At 41.6% G+C, this 15376-nt stretch overlaps 1 protein-coding gene, 1 long non-coding RNA gene and 1 pseudogene across 2 annotated transcripts in view; all 3 read left to right on the top strand.

Annotated features, from left to right (window-relative positions):
* Positions 1-15376, top strand: part of LOC107399359 (3-beta-hydroxysteroid sulfotransferase-like) — a 230626-nt gene that overhangs the window by 23036 nt on the left and 192214 nt on the right. The window lies entirely within an intron of this gene.
* Positions 1563-14031, top strand: LOC143273106 (uncharacterized). The gene is made up of 2 exons (XR_013051016.1): positions 1563-2184; positions 13687-14031. It is a non-coding gene; the product is annotated as an uncharacterized LOC143273106 (long non-coding RNA).
* LOC143270480 (NACHT, LRR and PYD domains-containing protein 9B-like) lies at positions 2239-10142 on the top strand (annotated as a pseudogene).

The raw sequence follows: 15376 nt of genomic DNA, 5'->3' as shown, positions 1-15376 counted from the left end.
AGAAATTTGAGTTGGCCATGAGTCAGTCAACTCTCCCATGCATGCTCACAAGCACGGGAAGAGCTGCATACAGTAGAGGTCTCTATCTAGAGGTGTGGGTGTAGAAAGAACTCGTTGGTTGGTTGGGTTAGGGTGGGGCCTAACCATTCTTCATTTGTAGTGTAACAGGAAGAAAAACCATATCAGATGAAGGGAATAGGAAACTTACTGCAGGGGAAGGGGTGGGTGGCTCTCCTCCTTTTCTTCTTTCCTTGGGACTCATGGCCTCACTTGATCACCCAGATGCGTAGATCATTCACTATATGTGTATTTAAAAAAAAAAACTGTGATTCATTCTCAGGAGGATCCTATTCCTAACTGCCTTGTATTCTGATTTCATCCAACTCTGATAAACGAAGTCCATACAAAGAGATTATAAAGACTACATTTCAACACATATGATCCAATGAGACCTTCATTCTAATGGATGATGAAAACTACCAAATAAGTGTAGAAGAGCAGTACAAGGCATTGCAAGAAGTATTTCATTGTCCCTCAGAGCCGGTCACTGCAGTTGTACTAGGTTGTAAAGGAAAAGGAAAAACTACTTTCTTTTTTTTTTTTTTTTTTTTTTTTTTTTTTTTTTTTTTAAGATTTATTTATTTATTATGTATACAGTGAGTGTTCTGTCTGCAGGCCAGAAGAGGGAGCCAGATCTCATTGTAGATGGTTGTGAGCCACCATGTGGTTGACTGGGAATTGAACTCAGGACCTCTGGAAGAACAACCAGTGCTCTTAACCTCTGAGCCATCTCTCCAGCCCCGAAAAACTACTTTCTTAAGAAAAGCAATGTTGGACTGGGCATCAGGAAACTTATGACAGAATAGATTTCTTCATCTCTCCCCTCGCACTTAACAATATCAGAGAGTTGAGCTTAGCTCAGCTTATGTTAACTAAGTTGTCTGAGTCTTCAGAGACACTGGAAGATATCTGATCTGATCCAAAGAGAATCTTGTTTATCCTAGAGGGACTTGAATATCTGAAATTTGACTTGGAACTCAGGACAAACTTGTGCAATGACTGGGGGAAGATGCTGCCGACACAAATTGTCTTCAGCAGTTTGCTACAGGAAGTAATGCTCCCAGAATCCTCTCTGCTTATTGAATTGGGAAACCCAAGTGTACCAAAAAATCTATCCCTTGCTGCAGTATCCAAGGGAGATAGCTATTCATGGATTCACTGATGAGACCACAAAGTTCTATTGTATGTGCTTCTTTGCCAGTAACTAGAAAGGCTTACAAGTCTTTGATTATTTAAAAACAATTCAACAATTACTCACTTTATGCAGAGATCCTTATATATGCTGGGTGTCCTGTAATATTTTAAAGTGGCAATGGGACAGGAGAGAGGAAATAAACTTAGTTGATGTAACAGATTCGATTATCTACACATGCTTTATAGTGAGCTCATTCAAATCAGTGTATGACAATTGTCCACCTAATCAGAACAGAGCACCATCAAAGACCCTGTGTACCTTGGCTGTAGAGGCAATATGGAAACAGGTATTTGTGTTCAAGTGTGAGGATCTCAGGAAGAATAAAATATTGGAATCTGAGGAGGCAGTGTGGCTGGGAATGAATTTTCTCTGTACTAAAGGTGACAACTTCATGCTTTACCATTCTATACTACAGTCATATTTCACTGCCCTGTTCTATTTCCTCAGACAAGAGAGAGGCACAGCTCACTCTGTCATTGGAAGCCTGCCCCAACTTCTAAGAGAAGTTTATGCTCATGGCCAAACCATGGCTCCTGACAGGGATATTTGTGTTTGGAATTGCCAGTGAAAAAGTCACTGACATACTGAAACCACACTTTGGTTTTATACCATCCAAAGAGATAAAACAGGAAATCCTCAAATGCTTTAGTAGTTTGAGTCAAGCAGACTGTAGTGAGAAACTGATGAATGCCCAGAGTTTGTTTGAGAGTCTACTTGACAACCAGGAAGAAAGCTTTGAAACAGATGTGATGGATCTATTTGAAGAAATGACTGTTGATATTAGTAATGTTGATGCATTGTCAGAGGCTACATATGGTCTGCTGAAATCTCAAAAATTAAAGAAACTTCATCTGCATATACAACACAGTATTTTCAGAAATCTATAACCCAGAAGACTGTGACTTAGAAGAATTTGAATACAACAAAAGGTAACCACAACTCTGAAGCTTGTCTTCAGTTCTTCCAGTTTTGCCTTAGCATCCATGCATAATTTTATACATGTGTTTGTGTGCATGCTGTATCCATATGAATTTGTGAACAAGTCAGAGGAAGATGTGGGGTGGCTTTCTTTGTTGTCCTCTGCCTTCAGCCTTTGAGAGAATCTCTCACCACCCTTGAAATTCACAATCTTGACTAGGCTAACTGGCCAGATGAATACCAGGGTCTACCTGTCTCCCTCTTCTAATGTTGGGGGAACAGCCTCAAGCAACCATGCTCAGCTTTTTAGGTCAGTGCTGTCGATCTGAACTCAGGTCCTCACACTTGCACAGCCTACATGCCTACCCACTGATCCATCTCTCCAGCATGGCATTTCCTAAGTTCTTACACCTCTATGCTTGAGTGTTTAGATGGCATAGTCAGGAAGCCTATCTGTTGAGTCTTGGCACTGCCATTCGGAGCTATGTGGCCCTGGAAAGTTCTGTTTTGAGTTCCTCCATTTATACAAAGAACAAACTTGTGACAAGGCCAGTTGTGAGGTGGAAATGTGAGCAGCTTTGTTGCAGTGTCTGACTCTTTTCCTTCATCCATAGAGTGTTTAGTGTCCTGGTGACTACACTGGAGAAGATTCTGGGAACTCGTGTCTGGTTTGAGGCTGTGCTCATACTACATTGCTCTAGTTGCCTTGACTTGCATTGGCTTTAGGCTGCTAGCTCATACTTGATCTTTCAAATGTGTAGCATCTTTGATGATATTATTGGGCGTAGCTTGCTACTCGTTCAGGAGTCCCAAATATCTACCCGAATTCACATAGAAATCATGTTTTCTCACTTCAAGAGGAGACCCTAGAGAACAGAGAAGGCTGGGTGTCTTCAACAGTGATATGTACCTATTAACAATGAGTCTCCCAAAGACTCAATCTAGTTCACCTCATATCAAGCCATGCTTCTTTATTATAATTTTTCTTCAATGTATTCATTCACAATTTCATACCTATAGGTAATGCATTCTGGTTACTCTCACCTTCTACTCTATTCTGTTCCCCTTCCACCCCATCACACTAACTTCTTCTTTATGAGCTCCTTTCTCACATTCACGTCTTTTTGTTGTGTCAGCTGTTGAGTTTAACCAGGGCTATCAGTGTGTGTATGGGTTTGGAACTGTGCATTAGACCCTGGTGGACTGACTTGTGGGTACAAAACTGGAGATGGCTGCTCCTCCCTGAGAATCCACCAGTAGTCATGATGTTAGCAGGGAGGGGCAGAGCTGTGTGAGGCTCTGCCCAGCTTCTGATTGACTGGTAATAGGCACGATCTTGTACAGGCAGTGGCTCTTATGGGATTAAGACCACAATGGCTACACTATGCCCAGAAGATGGCATTTTATAGCCCACAGGGCCCTCTCTCTCCTCTCTGTCTCTGTCTCTTGGTACTCCTTTTCCTTTTTTTAAAGATTTATTTATTTTAAGATTTTTTTATTTAACATTTATTTATTTATTTTTATTTAATGCATATAAGTGTTTTGCCTGCATGTATGTCTATGTACCATGTGTGCCTACTTGAGGGGGTTGGGAGGTATCTGCCTATCTTAGGAATGTCTCAAATTGAATTTAGGCACCAGAGAATAATGATGTGTTATCTCATTGCAGAAAGGCAATAAGATATTCGAGTATGTTGTGAAAATTTTCCGGGACTTGCAGGTATTGGATCTGGACAGCTGTAATTTCAAGGAAACTGCCATTAAGCATCTCTGTGACTCGATGTATCCATCTTCTAAGAATCCTCTGACTGTGTTTAAGCTTCAAAGCTTGTCATATGTTTCATAGGCATCCATCCTTTAAGTAGATAGAAGATATTCTATCTCTTCCTTGAAGAGGTTAATGCATAAATAAGCACAGAAATAAATCCAAAGTAGCAAAAGCAATAGCCAAGAGCCACATACCTGAGGTTTTTCTATGTAGGGATTTGTAAATGTTTATACATCATATGTGTGTGTGCGTGTGCGTGTGCGTGTGTGTGTGTTTGTACATACATGTACACAGCCAACAGGAGTTGAATATGTTCTAGAGACTGCAATAAATGTTAAATAAAAATCTAGTTTTTTAGGTTATTTTGATTGTGTCTATGTATATGTGCATCTGAATTGGGTCTTCTGGAGTGAGAGTTATAATAAATCATGAGCTGCCTGACATGGATAACTAGAATGCCCAAACAAGCATAGTTTGTAAGGCAAAGTGTGGAAGAGGATGTCTACAAGTTGCTTTGCCATGTACCCCCACATCCTGGTATAATTCGCCATTTGACCTTATTGCACAGGTGTCCCTTCATGACTAACTTTGGAGATAATACATTATTTCACACTCTTCTTCCACTACCTCACCTGAAATCTGTGAACCTGTATGGCACCAATCTCTCCGATGGTGTGGTTGAAAATATGTGCTCTGTGCTGAAATGCCCAGCATGCAGAGTGGAGGAACTACTGTAAGTCAGTTCATTGTCTACACTCAGTAATTTCATTAAAATTATTTTTTTTTTGTTTTTGGAGACAGGGTTTCTCTGTGTAGCTTTGCGCCTTTCCTGGAACTCACTTGGTAGCCCAGTATGGCCTCGAACTCACAAAGATCCGCCTGGCTCTGCCTCCCGAGTGCTGGGATTAAAGGCGTGTGCCACTACCGCCCGGCAAAATTACTTTTAAAATCACTTTTAAGGTTTATCTTTGAAAGTTCTGACTTGCATTAGCACATATTACACAAAATGAATTTCATTATGATAGTTTCTTTTTCTCTTTATAAAAGTGTGTGTGTGTGTGTGTGTGTGTGTGTGTGTGTGTGCACGCGCGTGCGTGCATGCGTGTGCCTATATGTAGGTACCTTCAGAAGCCAGAGAGGGCTGTGAATTACCTGATGTGGGTTCCTACTCCAGTCCTCTGTTGAAGCAGCAAGTGCTCTTACCTGCTGATCTGCTCTCCACCTCCCCCATGACACCATTTCGCCCATGTTCATAGTGTACTTCGATCACATTCACTTGTGTGCCGTTGGTTCCCACTCCCTTCGGAAAATTTCCCCTTGCATTTTGATGACTTCCTTTGTTTTCTAATGGCTTGAATACCAACATAATAGCATATCTGGATTGTATTACACTCATTACTTGGTGTGGGGGGCAGGGAACCTGTGGAAATCAGAGGTCAGCAGGCAGAGGCACCTTGTGAAAACTACCAGAAGAGAAACAACCCGTAAGCAAAACTTTCACGTGGCCTTTGACAGGAGGCTAAGAAGAAAATAGGAGGCAGCCCTGCAACTGCAGGGCAATGTGGAAACAGCGTGAGAATGAGTTGAAGTCAACAGGGTACTGATGCTCTTAAGCTACATGATAGCTCAGAGTGAGTTTATCACCATTGGTGCTGTGGTATGGCGGCTCATGCTGAGAAACTTGCATTGCAGTCTTTTCCTCTGGCTGTGTACAGGAATTACAAACCTTTGTCATTTCGTGAGAGCTTGGTGATGGTGGCAGAATCACTTCTTCTGATATTTGGACTGTTGCCTTGATTCCTGACACAAAGCTTCCCACCTCTTGGCGTTCTCCAGGTGATAGGATCAACTCGCATTCTAATGAATGGTCTTTGGTGGGCAACTGCATAGTGACCAGTCCCCAGAAGAACCAAGCTGGAACCATGTTCTGTAGCTTGTCATTCTCATCCCCCATCCTCAGTAGGAATGTTAGTTAGGAGTTAGCCTATCATATTTACATAATAACGACTCCATTAAAAAAACCCAAAAATTTTGGAACATTTTATCCTACTTTGTATTAACTGTCACCTTGACTCAAAGAACAACATCTTGATTTAGTGATTGTCTTTATCAGATTGGGCATGTCTATGAGGGATTATCCTGATGGTTAATTAATATAAGAGGGTACAGTCTGCTATAAAGAGGTATGGTTCCCTGGGTGGGTGGTTCTGGTCTTTATAGGAAGTCTAGCTAACTAAGCAAGAAGCAGCTCCTTCATGATTCTTGCATCCGGGTTCCTGCTCTGACTTCCTCAATGATGGACTGTGAGCCGGAAGTATAAGCCAAACTGTTTCTTCTCTAACCAGCTTTGGTCAGGGTGTTTTATCACAGTGATGGGATGAAAGGAGAACCAGGGGTCTTCTAGTTTGGCAAATATATCCATATGGAGCACTCTACATCCATAAGGCAATTTGCACGTACTTGGGATCCTTCTAGATCTTATTTCATGCTTGTGATCTGTTTCTATTATCTTCCATCATATCTTTTGAATATACTAAACTGACAAGGGAGATAGCAAAACCCATAAGTTTTATGGTCTCCTCTGTAAGTTAAACACAAGGAGCAGGTTTTAATAATGTCAGAAGCACAGGTCTAACACAATGGGCTTTCTAACTGTTAACTGAAATCTGAAGGGGAGGGTCACTGTGATGTACTCAAGAAGTGTGTGTGTGTGTGTGTGTGTGTGTGTGTGTGTGTGTGTGTGTGTGTGTGTTACAGTGATATTGGTAATCATACATACTGGGTTACAGACCATATTTTAGTGATGGGGTCTATCTCTGCATTTAAGGGCAGGACTTCTACCCACTACATTCCAGGAACACCATATCTCTCTGTTGGTTCTTGTGGCAACCCATAACCTTACCAGCATTTCCAAATGGATCCCAGAGAGTAAAAGTTACCCATAGCTGAAAACCACTGGCTTGGGCTTATTCCCAATCAGTAGAACTCTGTAATTCACAATGATAGTCACAGAATTATACTTACGAATTAAATAAGCCTATGATGTAGGTGTGGACTGGTATGTACAGTATTAGAATCTGGGTCATTTGTTTGAACAATAGGTAGTCTTACATAGATCACCTGAAGATGTTATTCCTAACCTGTGACATGTACCTCACATGTAGGTTATGGAAATGTGACATCTCAAGTGAGGCTTGTGGCATGATTGCTACTTTTCTAACCTACTGCAAGGTGAAACATCTCTCATTGGTTGAAAATCCCTTGAAGAACAAATGAGTGATGTTACTGTGTAAATCCTGAAGCATCGAAGCTGTGTCCTGGAGACACTGATGTGAGTTGGTCTGGGAGAGCATGCCCTGTAGATATTGCAGAACCCTGCACATGGATGCAGCCATCATAAAAGTGGTCAAATACCCACTAAGGAATGCATGAGGACAAGGGATGTGTCACTAGACTCAGTCACTTGTCCATGCCTCAGTTGCCAAATCAGTAAGTGGAGCAAATGCAAACAGATACACCATGAGACCAACTTTAGACAAGGCAATACTAGCTCTGAAATTCCTTATATATAATTTTTAGCTTAATGAATATGAATATTATGGGGGTAAATGATGCCCCTGGAAAGAGATTGGATACCAGGCAAGAGGAGAATATGAGTAAGAAAAAATTCCTTTCAAAGGCAGAGCTTCCTCCATCTTACCTAAGTCACTGTAAACTATTTCCTGTCCTGAGGTTGAGTTTGGTTGCTCATGGTAGCAGAATACCAGACTAATATTGGGATCTAATTGCTAGCAATCAACGGAGTTTATTTAATGATCAAGGAATTTATTTGGGGATTAACTCACAACCATAGGAGATTTATCATAGGGTCTAGGAGAGCTGAGCTATGTCCCACGCTGAATGGCTTGGTCCAAGACTTCAGCATCCAAACCACGATGTAGCCAAGAGACAGATGCATATATGCATCCTAGGTTTTACAAGTTCCCCAGTAGCGATGCCCCAGGGGCATGTTCCTCAAAGTCATAGGCAGGTGTAACAGCTACAGCTGCCTCACTAGGGTCAGTGCTTCAGCGCATGGCTCAAACAGCTACCCACCACAGACTATTGTCCCATGGAAGCCATAGTAAATAACTTTATTGTTCCATCAATCAAAGGCCTTGGGATGGGGAATTACTCAAAGATACCTGGGTTCATAGAAGAGAAAGATTATACAAACACAAAATAAGTTGTGTCCTCTCTGACCATGTATTCATGCAGTAGAATGTACCCGTGCAGCTTACAGACATGAACATGAATATGAAATGTAAGAACAGTGAATATGGACCATTATGGAGACATCTATTTATGGAAGAAAACTAGTGCAGATTAAGTAGCTCTTTCATGAACTGCTTATGACTAGACCAGAAATGTTCCATATTCCATTTAAATTTCCTTTGGAATATTTGCATATCATGAGGGTTGGTAATGGTTCCTAATTCCAAACATGAAATTTATTTGCATGATATATAAAATATGTGCACATGCCTTGGAGATAATTTTATGTAATACTTTCAGTGCCATTGTGTTTCCATCTGGGCTGGATACATGAGAGCACTTGTGGAATTTTCAAACTGTGTACCATGTGAATGCATGAGCAGCAGAAGCCAGAAGAGGTCAATAACCCCCTGGAACTATGGTTACAGGAGACTTGTGAGTACCATGTAGGTGTTATGTGGATGCTTAGAACTGAGCCCCGTGTCCTCTGCAAGATCAGCAAGTGATCTTAAATGCTGCACCATGTCTCCAGTCCTGATGTGAAACTTGTAAAAGAAAAGGAGAAAGATGCACTACAAAAAGTTGAAAGATATTTCAGGAGAGGTAGGAAAAAATAACATTTGAAGACAAAATTATTTAGTTATTTAATTACTAGTTATTATAGAGTAGCTTGAATTAAATTACACATGGTGACTAGTAATTATAAAGAACTGCATTTAGCATGAGTTATTTCAAATAATATCTAGTCTTTAAAACACTAGCCTTTAACCCACACAAATAACAGGATGAGGGAAAATATTTAAAAGAAAATTGCAGGACTGGGCTGGGTAGTAGCTAGGTTGGTAAAACCCTTGCCACTCTAGCCTGATGCCCTGAGTTTGATCCCCAGAGCCCATGTGAAAAATCCAGGTATGGTGACACACTGCAGAAGTGGAGACAGCAGGACCCCTAGGGCTCACTGGACAACCAGCCATGTCTAATAAATAAGATCCAGAAAGTGAGAGACCCTGTCTCAAAGGAGGTGGGTGGTGTTCCAGAGTGTGACACCTAAACTTGCGCTCTGACCTCTACATCTACATACACCTGCACAGAGACATATACACACTCATGGACAAAAAAAAAAATTTAAAATGTAATGGAAGATATTTCACGAGGGCAGGATTCTGCAACATGGTGAATTTCTGATATAGGTGGAAGAATTGGTTGATTGTTTTGCAAGTAAGTTGACAAATCAGTCAATTTTGGAAACATTTGTGGTGATCTACAACCTCAGGTTTTCAAAACTTTTGTTTGAAAATGTTTCCATCATGTGTGTATACCCACACATATATGGAGGACAGAAGAAAACTTGTGGAAGTTGGTTATTTCCTTCCATCATGTGAGATTGAACTAGGGTCCTCAGGCTTGGTGTCAAGGGCCTTTACCTGCATGTGGAGCCATCTCACCAGCCCATTTCAAAATTTCTTCATGCAAAGTGGAGATTCAGTATAGGGAGAACATGACAGTCTTTGCAGAGGCATGTGATGCTGTGACAATGAGTGAGCTGCTGATGTGTGACCCTCTTTGCAGGTTGTCGTGTTGCTGTCTCAGCTTCAATGCCTGTGGCCATCTCTCCAAAGCCCTGTTGTGCAACAAATACCTCTCTCTTCTTGACCTGGGGTCAAACATCCTGGAAGATACTGGATTGAACTTTCTGTGTGAAGCTTTGAAGGACCCAAAGTGCACCCTTCAGGAGTTATGGTAGGGCTGTGTTCTCATCCATTATGGGGAATGTGGTTTTGGATGTTGGTGTTGAGGAGTAAGTAGGAGGGGAGAATTGTGTGAATGTCAGTGTCTCTGCAGAGTCTGTGGTGAAGCCGACCACTCATGACCCATCTGTGGCTCAGCATTCACATTCACTTGCTCTCAGCATTTTTGACCAGTTGTGAATCTGCATTAACCACTACCTATGGCAGAAAAAAAAAGGGGGGGGGGCTTCTTTGACCAAGGCTGTGAGTACAAATCTATGGGTATAAATGTAAACATTTAGATGGCAATTTCACAACATGTCCATTTAAGGGAACCACAGGAACCACAGTAGCTTTCCCCAAGGAGTCTGTGGTCTCCTTCGGCATGGGATTTTGACAATGTTTACAGCAGCAGACATTAAATCTCCCCTGTGGAACAGGCATCATAATCCAATAAAAAAAATTATTGGCTAGTCCTATAACTACCAGGCCTGTGTTATACCACTGGGCACAACTTGGTTGGCATTTTCATGTGTTCTGGAGACACCATCACCCAGCTCATGTGATTACAAACACTGCCTCACACATACATTACCCATAAATGTTCGTTCACTCCCAGTCTAGAGTCAAAAATGGTTCTGAAATTGATGTATGGAATTATAAATCCAGGTTATGTTTCCTAACATTTCATTTGCATTTGAGAACTTATTCCATATGTGCAGGTTGATTATGTGAGGGCCTGTGAAGATGTTTTGAACATTCTGTGAGAAAAATGGCTCATGCCTCTGCCCTGTTGACTTAGGTCCTTTACTGGGGTTATAAAGAGTAATGTGCAGGCAAGGATGAGATGTTGAGAAGGGCTGGGGTGTGGACACAGGGGTAAATCATGGTGAGAAGGCTGTGGTTGGGGCAGTATTGACTGAAGGGGAGGTTGGACAGGCAGGGGTTGAAGTGGGCAGCAGATCTAAAAGAGCCTGGCAGAGATCTGTATTAACTCTGTTTTTATTTTAAATATTTTTATTTTATAATTATTTTAATTTTACATATCAGACACAGATTCCCCTGCCTCTCTCATCCCATCCCCCAGCCTTTTCCCCAATCCACCCCCCCATTCCCACCTCCTCCAAGGCAAGGTCTCCCATGGGGAGTAAGCCCAGCCTGGTAGAATCAGTTGAGGCAGGTCCAGTCCCCTCCTCCCTAAACCAAGGCTGAGCAAAGTGTCTCATCATAGGCCCTAGGATCCAAAAAGCCAGCTCATGCACCTAGGACAGGTCCCGGTTCCACTGCCTGGGAGCCTCCTAAACAGTTTAAGCTAATCAACTGTTTCACTTATCCAGAGGGCCTGGTCCAGTTCTATGGGGGCTCCTCAGCTATTGGTTCACAGGCCATGTGTTTCTGCTAGTTTGGCTATTTGTCCCTGTGCTTTTTCCAGTCATGGTCTCCATATCTCTTTCTCATATAATCCCTCCTCTCTCGTGCTGATTGGACTCCTGTAGCTCTACCTGGGGCTTGGCTGTAAATCTCTGCATCTGATTCCATTAGTTACTGGATGAGAGTTCTATCATGAGAGTTAAGGTGTTCAGCCATCTGATCACCAGAGTAGGTCAGCTCAGGTACTCTCTCGACCATTGCCACTAGTCTATAGTGGAAGTATCTTTGTGGATTTCTGGGGGCCTCTCTAGCACTCTGCTTCTTCCTATTCCCCTGGGGTCTTCATTTATCATAATATCTCTTTCCCTGTTCTCCCACTCTGTTCTGGATCCAGCTGAGACCTCCCGCTCCCCTAAGCTCTCTTTCCCCCGGCCCTTGCCCTCCATTATCTCCCCACCCCCAATTTGCCAGAAGCTGCAAACAACCTAGATGCCCTTCAACTGAGGAATGGTTAAATAAAATGTGGTACATATATACAATGGAGTACTACTCAGCAGAGAAAAACAATGACAACATGAGGTTTGCAGGCAAATGGATGGAACTAGAAAATACCATCCTGAGTGAGGTAACCCAGACTCAGAAAGACAAACATGGTATGTACTTACTCATAAGTGGATACTAGATCTAAAGCAAAGGATAACCAGATTGTATTAACTCTTTATAGTTAAATGTGACATGACTTATGGTTATGGACATCAGGCAAGAAAAAAGCAGGCAGAGAAGGTGGAGAAAATTGAGGCAGCCAGCTGTACCCTATCAGAGAGACCTGTGTTCTGATCTCAATTTGTGAAATTCAAGGGGAACTAACGCCCAAAAATCTAAGAGAAAATTTTCAAGAAAAAAATTAACCATGTAGTGTGTTGACTGCTTAAGACATTATTTTTTAAAGGGAGGCGTGGTCCCTTACTTCCAAAGTCCAGTAAACACTGAGGAAGAAGGGATAGAAACATCGTAAGAGTTTGGCAGGACTGCTGCACACCAGCCTCTTCTAGACTTGAGAAGGCAGGTACACTCATGACCAGAGAGGAGCAGCGGCTATCTGCACAAGACCTGCACAAGCTCAAGCCGGTCAACCCTCCAGCACAGACAGGAGGGGCTCATGACCCCACCCCAGCTGAGGAGCTAGGGACATGTGGCTTCAAGGGGAAAGAGGGTCAGTTTTCTTCAGGGATGTGGGCCCTGTAGGTTGCATATTCTCCAGAGCATGCACCTACATCCACACACTTGTGGGCATCCCGACTTAGACTCAGTGAGCTATTGGAGAAGAAAAGGACTTAAAGTTTGGAAAGGAATGTGGAGGAGAATGGGGAAAGGATATGATCAAAATATATTATATATATATATATATATATATATATATATATATATATATATGAAATTATCAAAGAATAAACAAATAGATTTTTAAATATAAGTGTAAAGATAATGAGTGTTTAGTCATTTTTATTTTTTTAGGTAATCTTAGTGATAATGGCATGGGTGGATCAGGCAGTGAGAACAGATGAGCATCAGATATGTTCATGGGTGAGCTAACATGTAGGATAAGCTTTAAGTATCTCATAGAAGTGAGTAGGGATGCCGGGCGGTGGTGGCGCACGCCTTTAATCCCAGCACTCGGGAGGCAGAGCCAGGCGGATCTCTGTGAGTTCGAGGCCAGCCTGGGCTACCAAGTGAGCTCCAGGAAAGGCGCAAAGCTACACAGAGAAACCCTGTCTCAAAAAAAAAAAAAAAAAAAAAAGAAGTGAGTAGGGACACAAAGGGGAGAGGCTTAAGATTATGAGATTTGTGACAATGACATTATACTAGTATTCACAAGTTTGAGAAAAGCCAACACTGCATTAAGTTATAATGTATGAATAAGGAATAATAAACATCATGGTTAGGCATTTAAACAATGAATGGCTGAAAACAGTCATTTTTACTTCAATGTTTTTTAACTTTAATCTTAACATCTTGCTAGATTCTTTATATAGACATCTATATTACATATCTATATATATGATAGGGTCCCTACTCTCTGGGAGAGAATCACACCTTCTCTTGACACTTGGGACATTCTTCTTTCATTCCTAGGGAAGGGTGACAGGGAGGTCAGCATAGAGGTAAAGAGAGGCAAGTGATTGTCAACAAAACTTGGGATGCTGATATGGCTCAGTGGGTGAAGGCACTTGCTGTCCAGCCTGACAACCCGGGACCCACATAGTAGAATGTGGAGGATGGACTCCTATGAATTGACCTCTGATCTTCCATGTGCACTGTAGCATGTGCCCATATAAACACATACAAATTAATAAATGTAATAAAAATAAACAACACTTTCTTTTTCACTCCAGACTGGACAAATCTGCATTGACTGAGGAGTCACAGATGCTACTGCAAGCTGTGGAAATGAAGGAAAAACTGGATATCTTACATTGTCCCTGGGTCAAAGAGGAAAGCGAGAGGAGAGGTGTCCGTCTGGTATGGAACAGCACGAACTTATGTTGAAACAATGGCTTTTCCTTCATCATATTCCTCCTGTGTACCCTGTCCCAAGTTGCACACCTGGTACTGGTAGCTGATTCCAGGGTTGCTCTTTCACAGTGTCCTGCCCCCATCCGTCTTTATACTTCCCCTCACCACTTTGCAATATTTAGATAACAAATACATTCAATAAACTCTGAGCATGTTTGAAAACATGAATGAGTCCTTAATGGCTGTCTTCGAGTGTTGGAGTTTGAACATGAAGAGACCCTGATTCTCTTACAGTTCTGGTTGGGAGTCATGTTTGTAACATGTCTACACTGGTGTCATTCTCAGTGCAGTGAACATCCACCTGAACTGTAGTTCATGCCGTGATCCTAAAAGACAGCAACGTCACAATGCAGAAAATGGGAAACATGAAGATCATATCTAGAATCCCCAAAGTTAAAATCAGGAATCCATACTTTTGGAAAAGTGATCTCAAAAATTCTTTTTCCAAGTTCTAGGGATCAGGCCTAAGGTTCACCGTTTATTCCTTCAAAGAGGGGCTGGAAAGATAACACAGTGGTTTAAAGTACTCCCCGCTCCTCAGAGGGCCAGAGTTCAAACCCCAGCACATACATTGTGTGGCTCAAAACTGCCTGTACCTCCAGCTCTAGGGTATCTGATGTGCTTTCCAGGCTTCCACAGACACCTACATGCAAGCACACAGATTCACATATATACACACAAATAATAAACCTCTAAAACTTAAGATTTTACATGTTAACTGTTAGTCACTATTATGTTGGCTGTAAATTACCATAAAGAACTCAGTCCTATTTAAACAATATATTAAAATTTTAATCATCTAAACCAGTATTTCTCAACTTGCGGGTCGCAACTTCAAAGGGGATTGTATATCATATATCCTGCTTATCAGATATTTACATTATGATTCATAACAGTAATGAAATTATGGTTATGAAGTAGCAATGAAATAATTTTGTTATTGGGGGTTACCACAACATGAACTGTATTAAAGAGTTGAGGCATTAGAAAAGTTGAGAACCATTGAATAGTTAGATTATTTTTCTTTTAAGAAAATATTTATTATATGGATGTGTGTGTACCAGGTGTGTGTGTACCATGTGTGCACAGAAGCCCTTGGAGGTCAAGAGGCCATCAGATCCCCTGGAACTGTAGTTACATGTGGTTATGAGCTGCCATGTGGGCGGTAGGAATGGACTGGGTCCTCTGAAAGAGCAAAGAGCACTCTTCATCTCTGAGCCATCTCTCGAGTCGGTAAAATATTTTTTCCAAAACTAGAAAAAATATTCTTACTAATTCAGTTGAGCTTTCCTGATAGAAACAACTGGGTTTTTCCACCCTAATAATTCAGCTTCAGTTTGACTCTGGTACGCTTAATGCAATGTAGATTTTTTTTTCCTTAACCTAATGAGATTCCTACTCTTTAATTTTAAATTATTTGTGTGTGCACATGAGTGAAGTTGCCTGTGAGGCCACCAGAGAGCACTAGATGCCCTGGATCTGGATTTAAAGGCAGCTGTGAGGGTCTGG

The sequence above is a fragment of the Peromyscus maniculatus genome, chromosome 1 (genome assembly GCF_049852395.1).
Source record: "Peromyscus maniculatus bairdii isolate BWxNUB_F1_BW_parent chromosome 1, HU_Pman_BW_mat_3.1, whole genome shotgun sequence".
Taxonomy (NCBI): Eukaryota; Metazoa; Chordata; class Mammalia; order Rodentia; family Cricetidae; genus Peromyscus; species Peromyscus maniculatus.
Note: the sequence above shows the minus strand (reverse complement) of the source record. Positions and strands in the feature narration are given on the sequence as shown.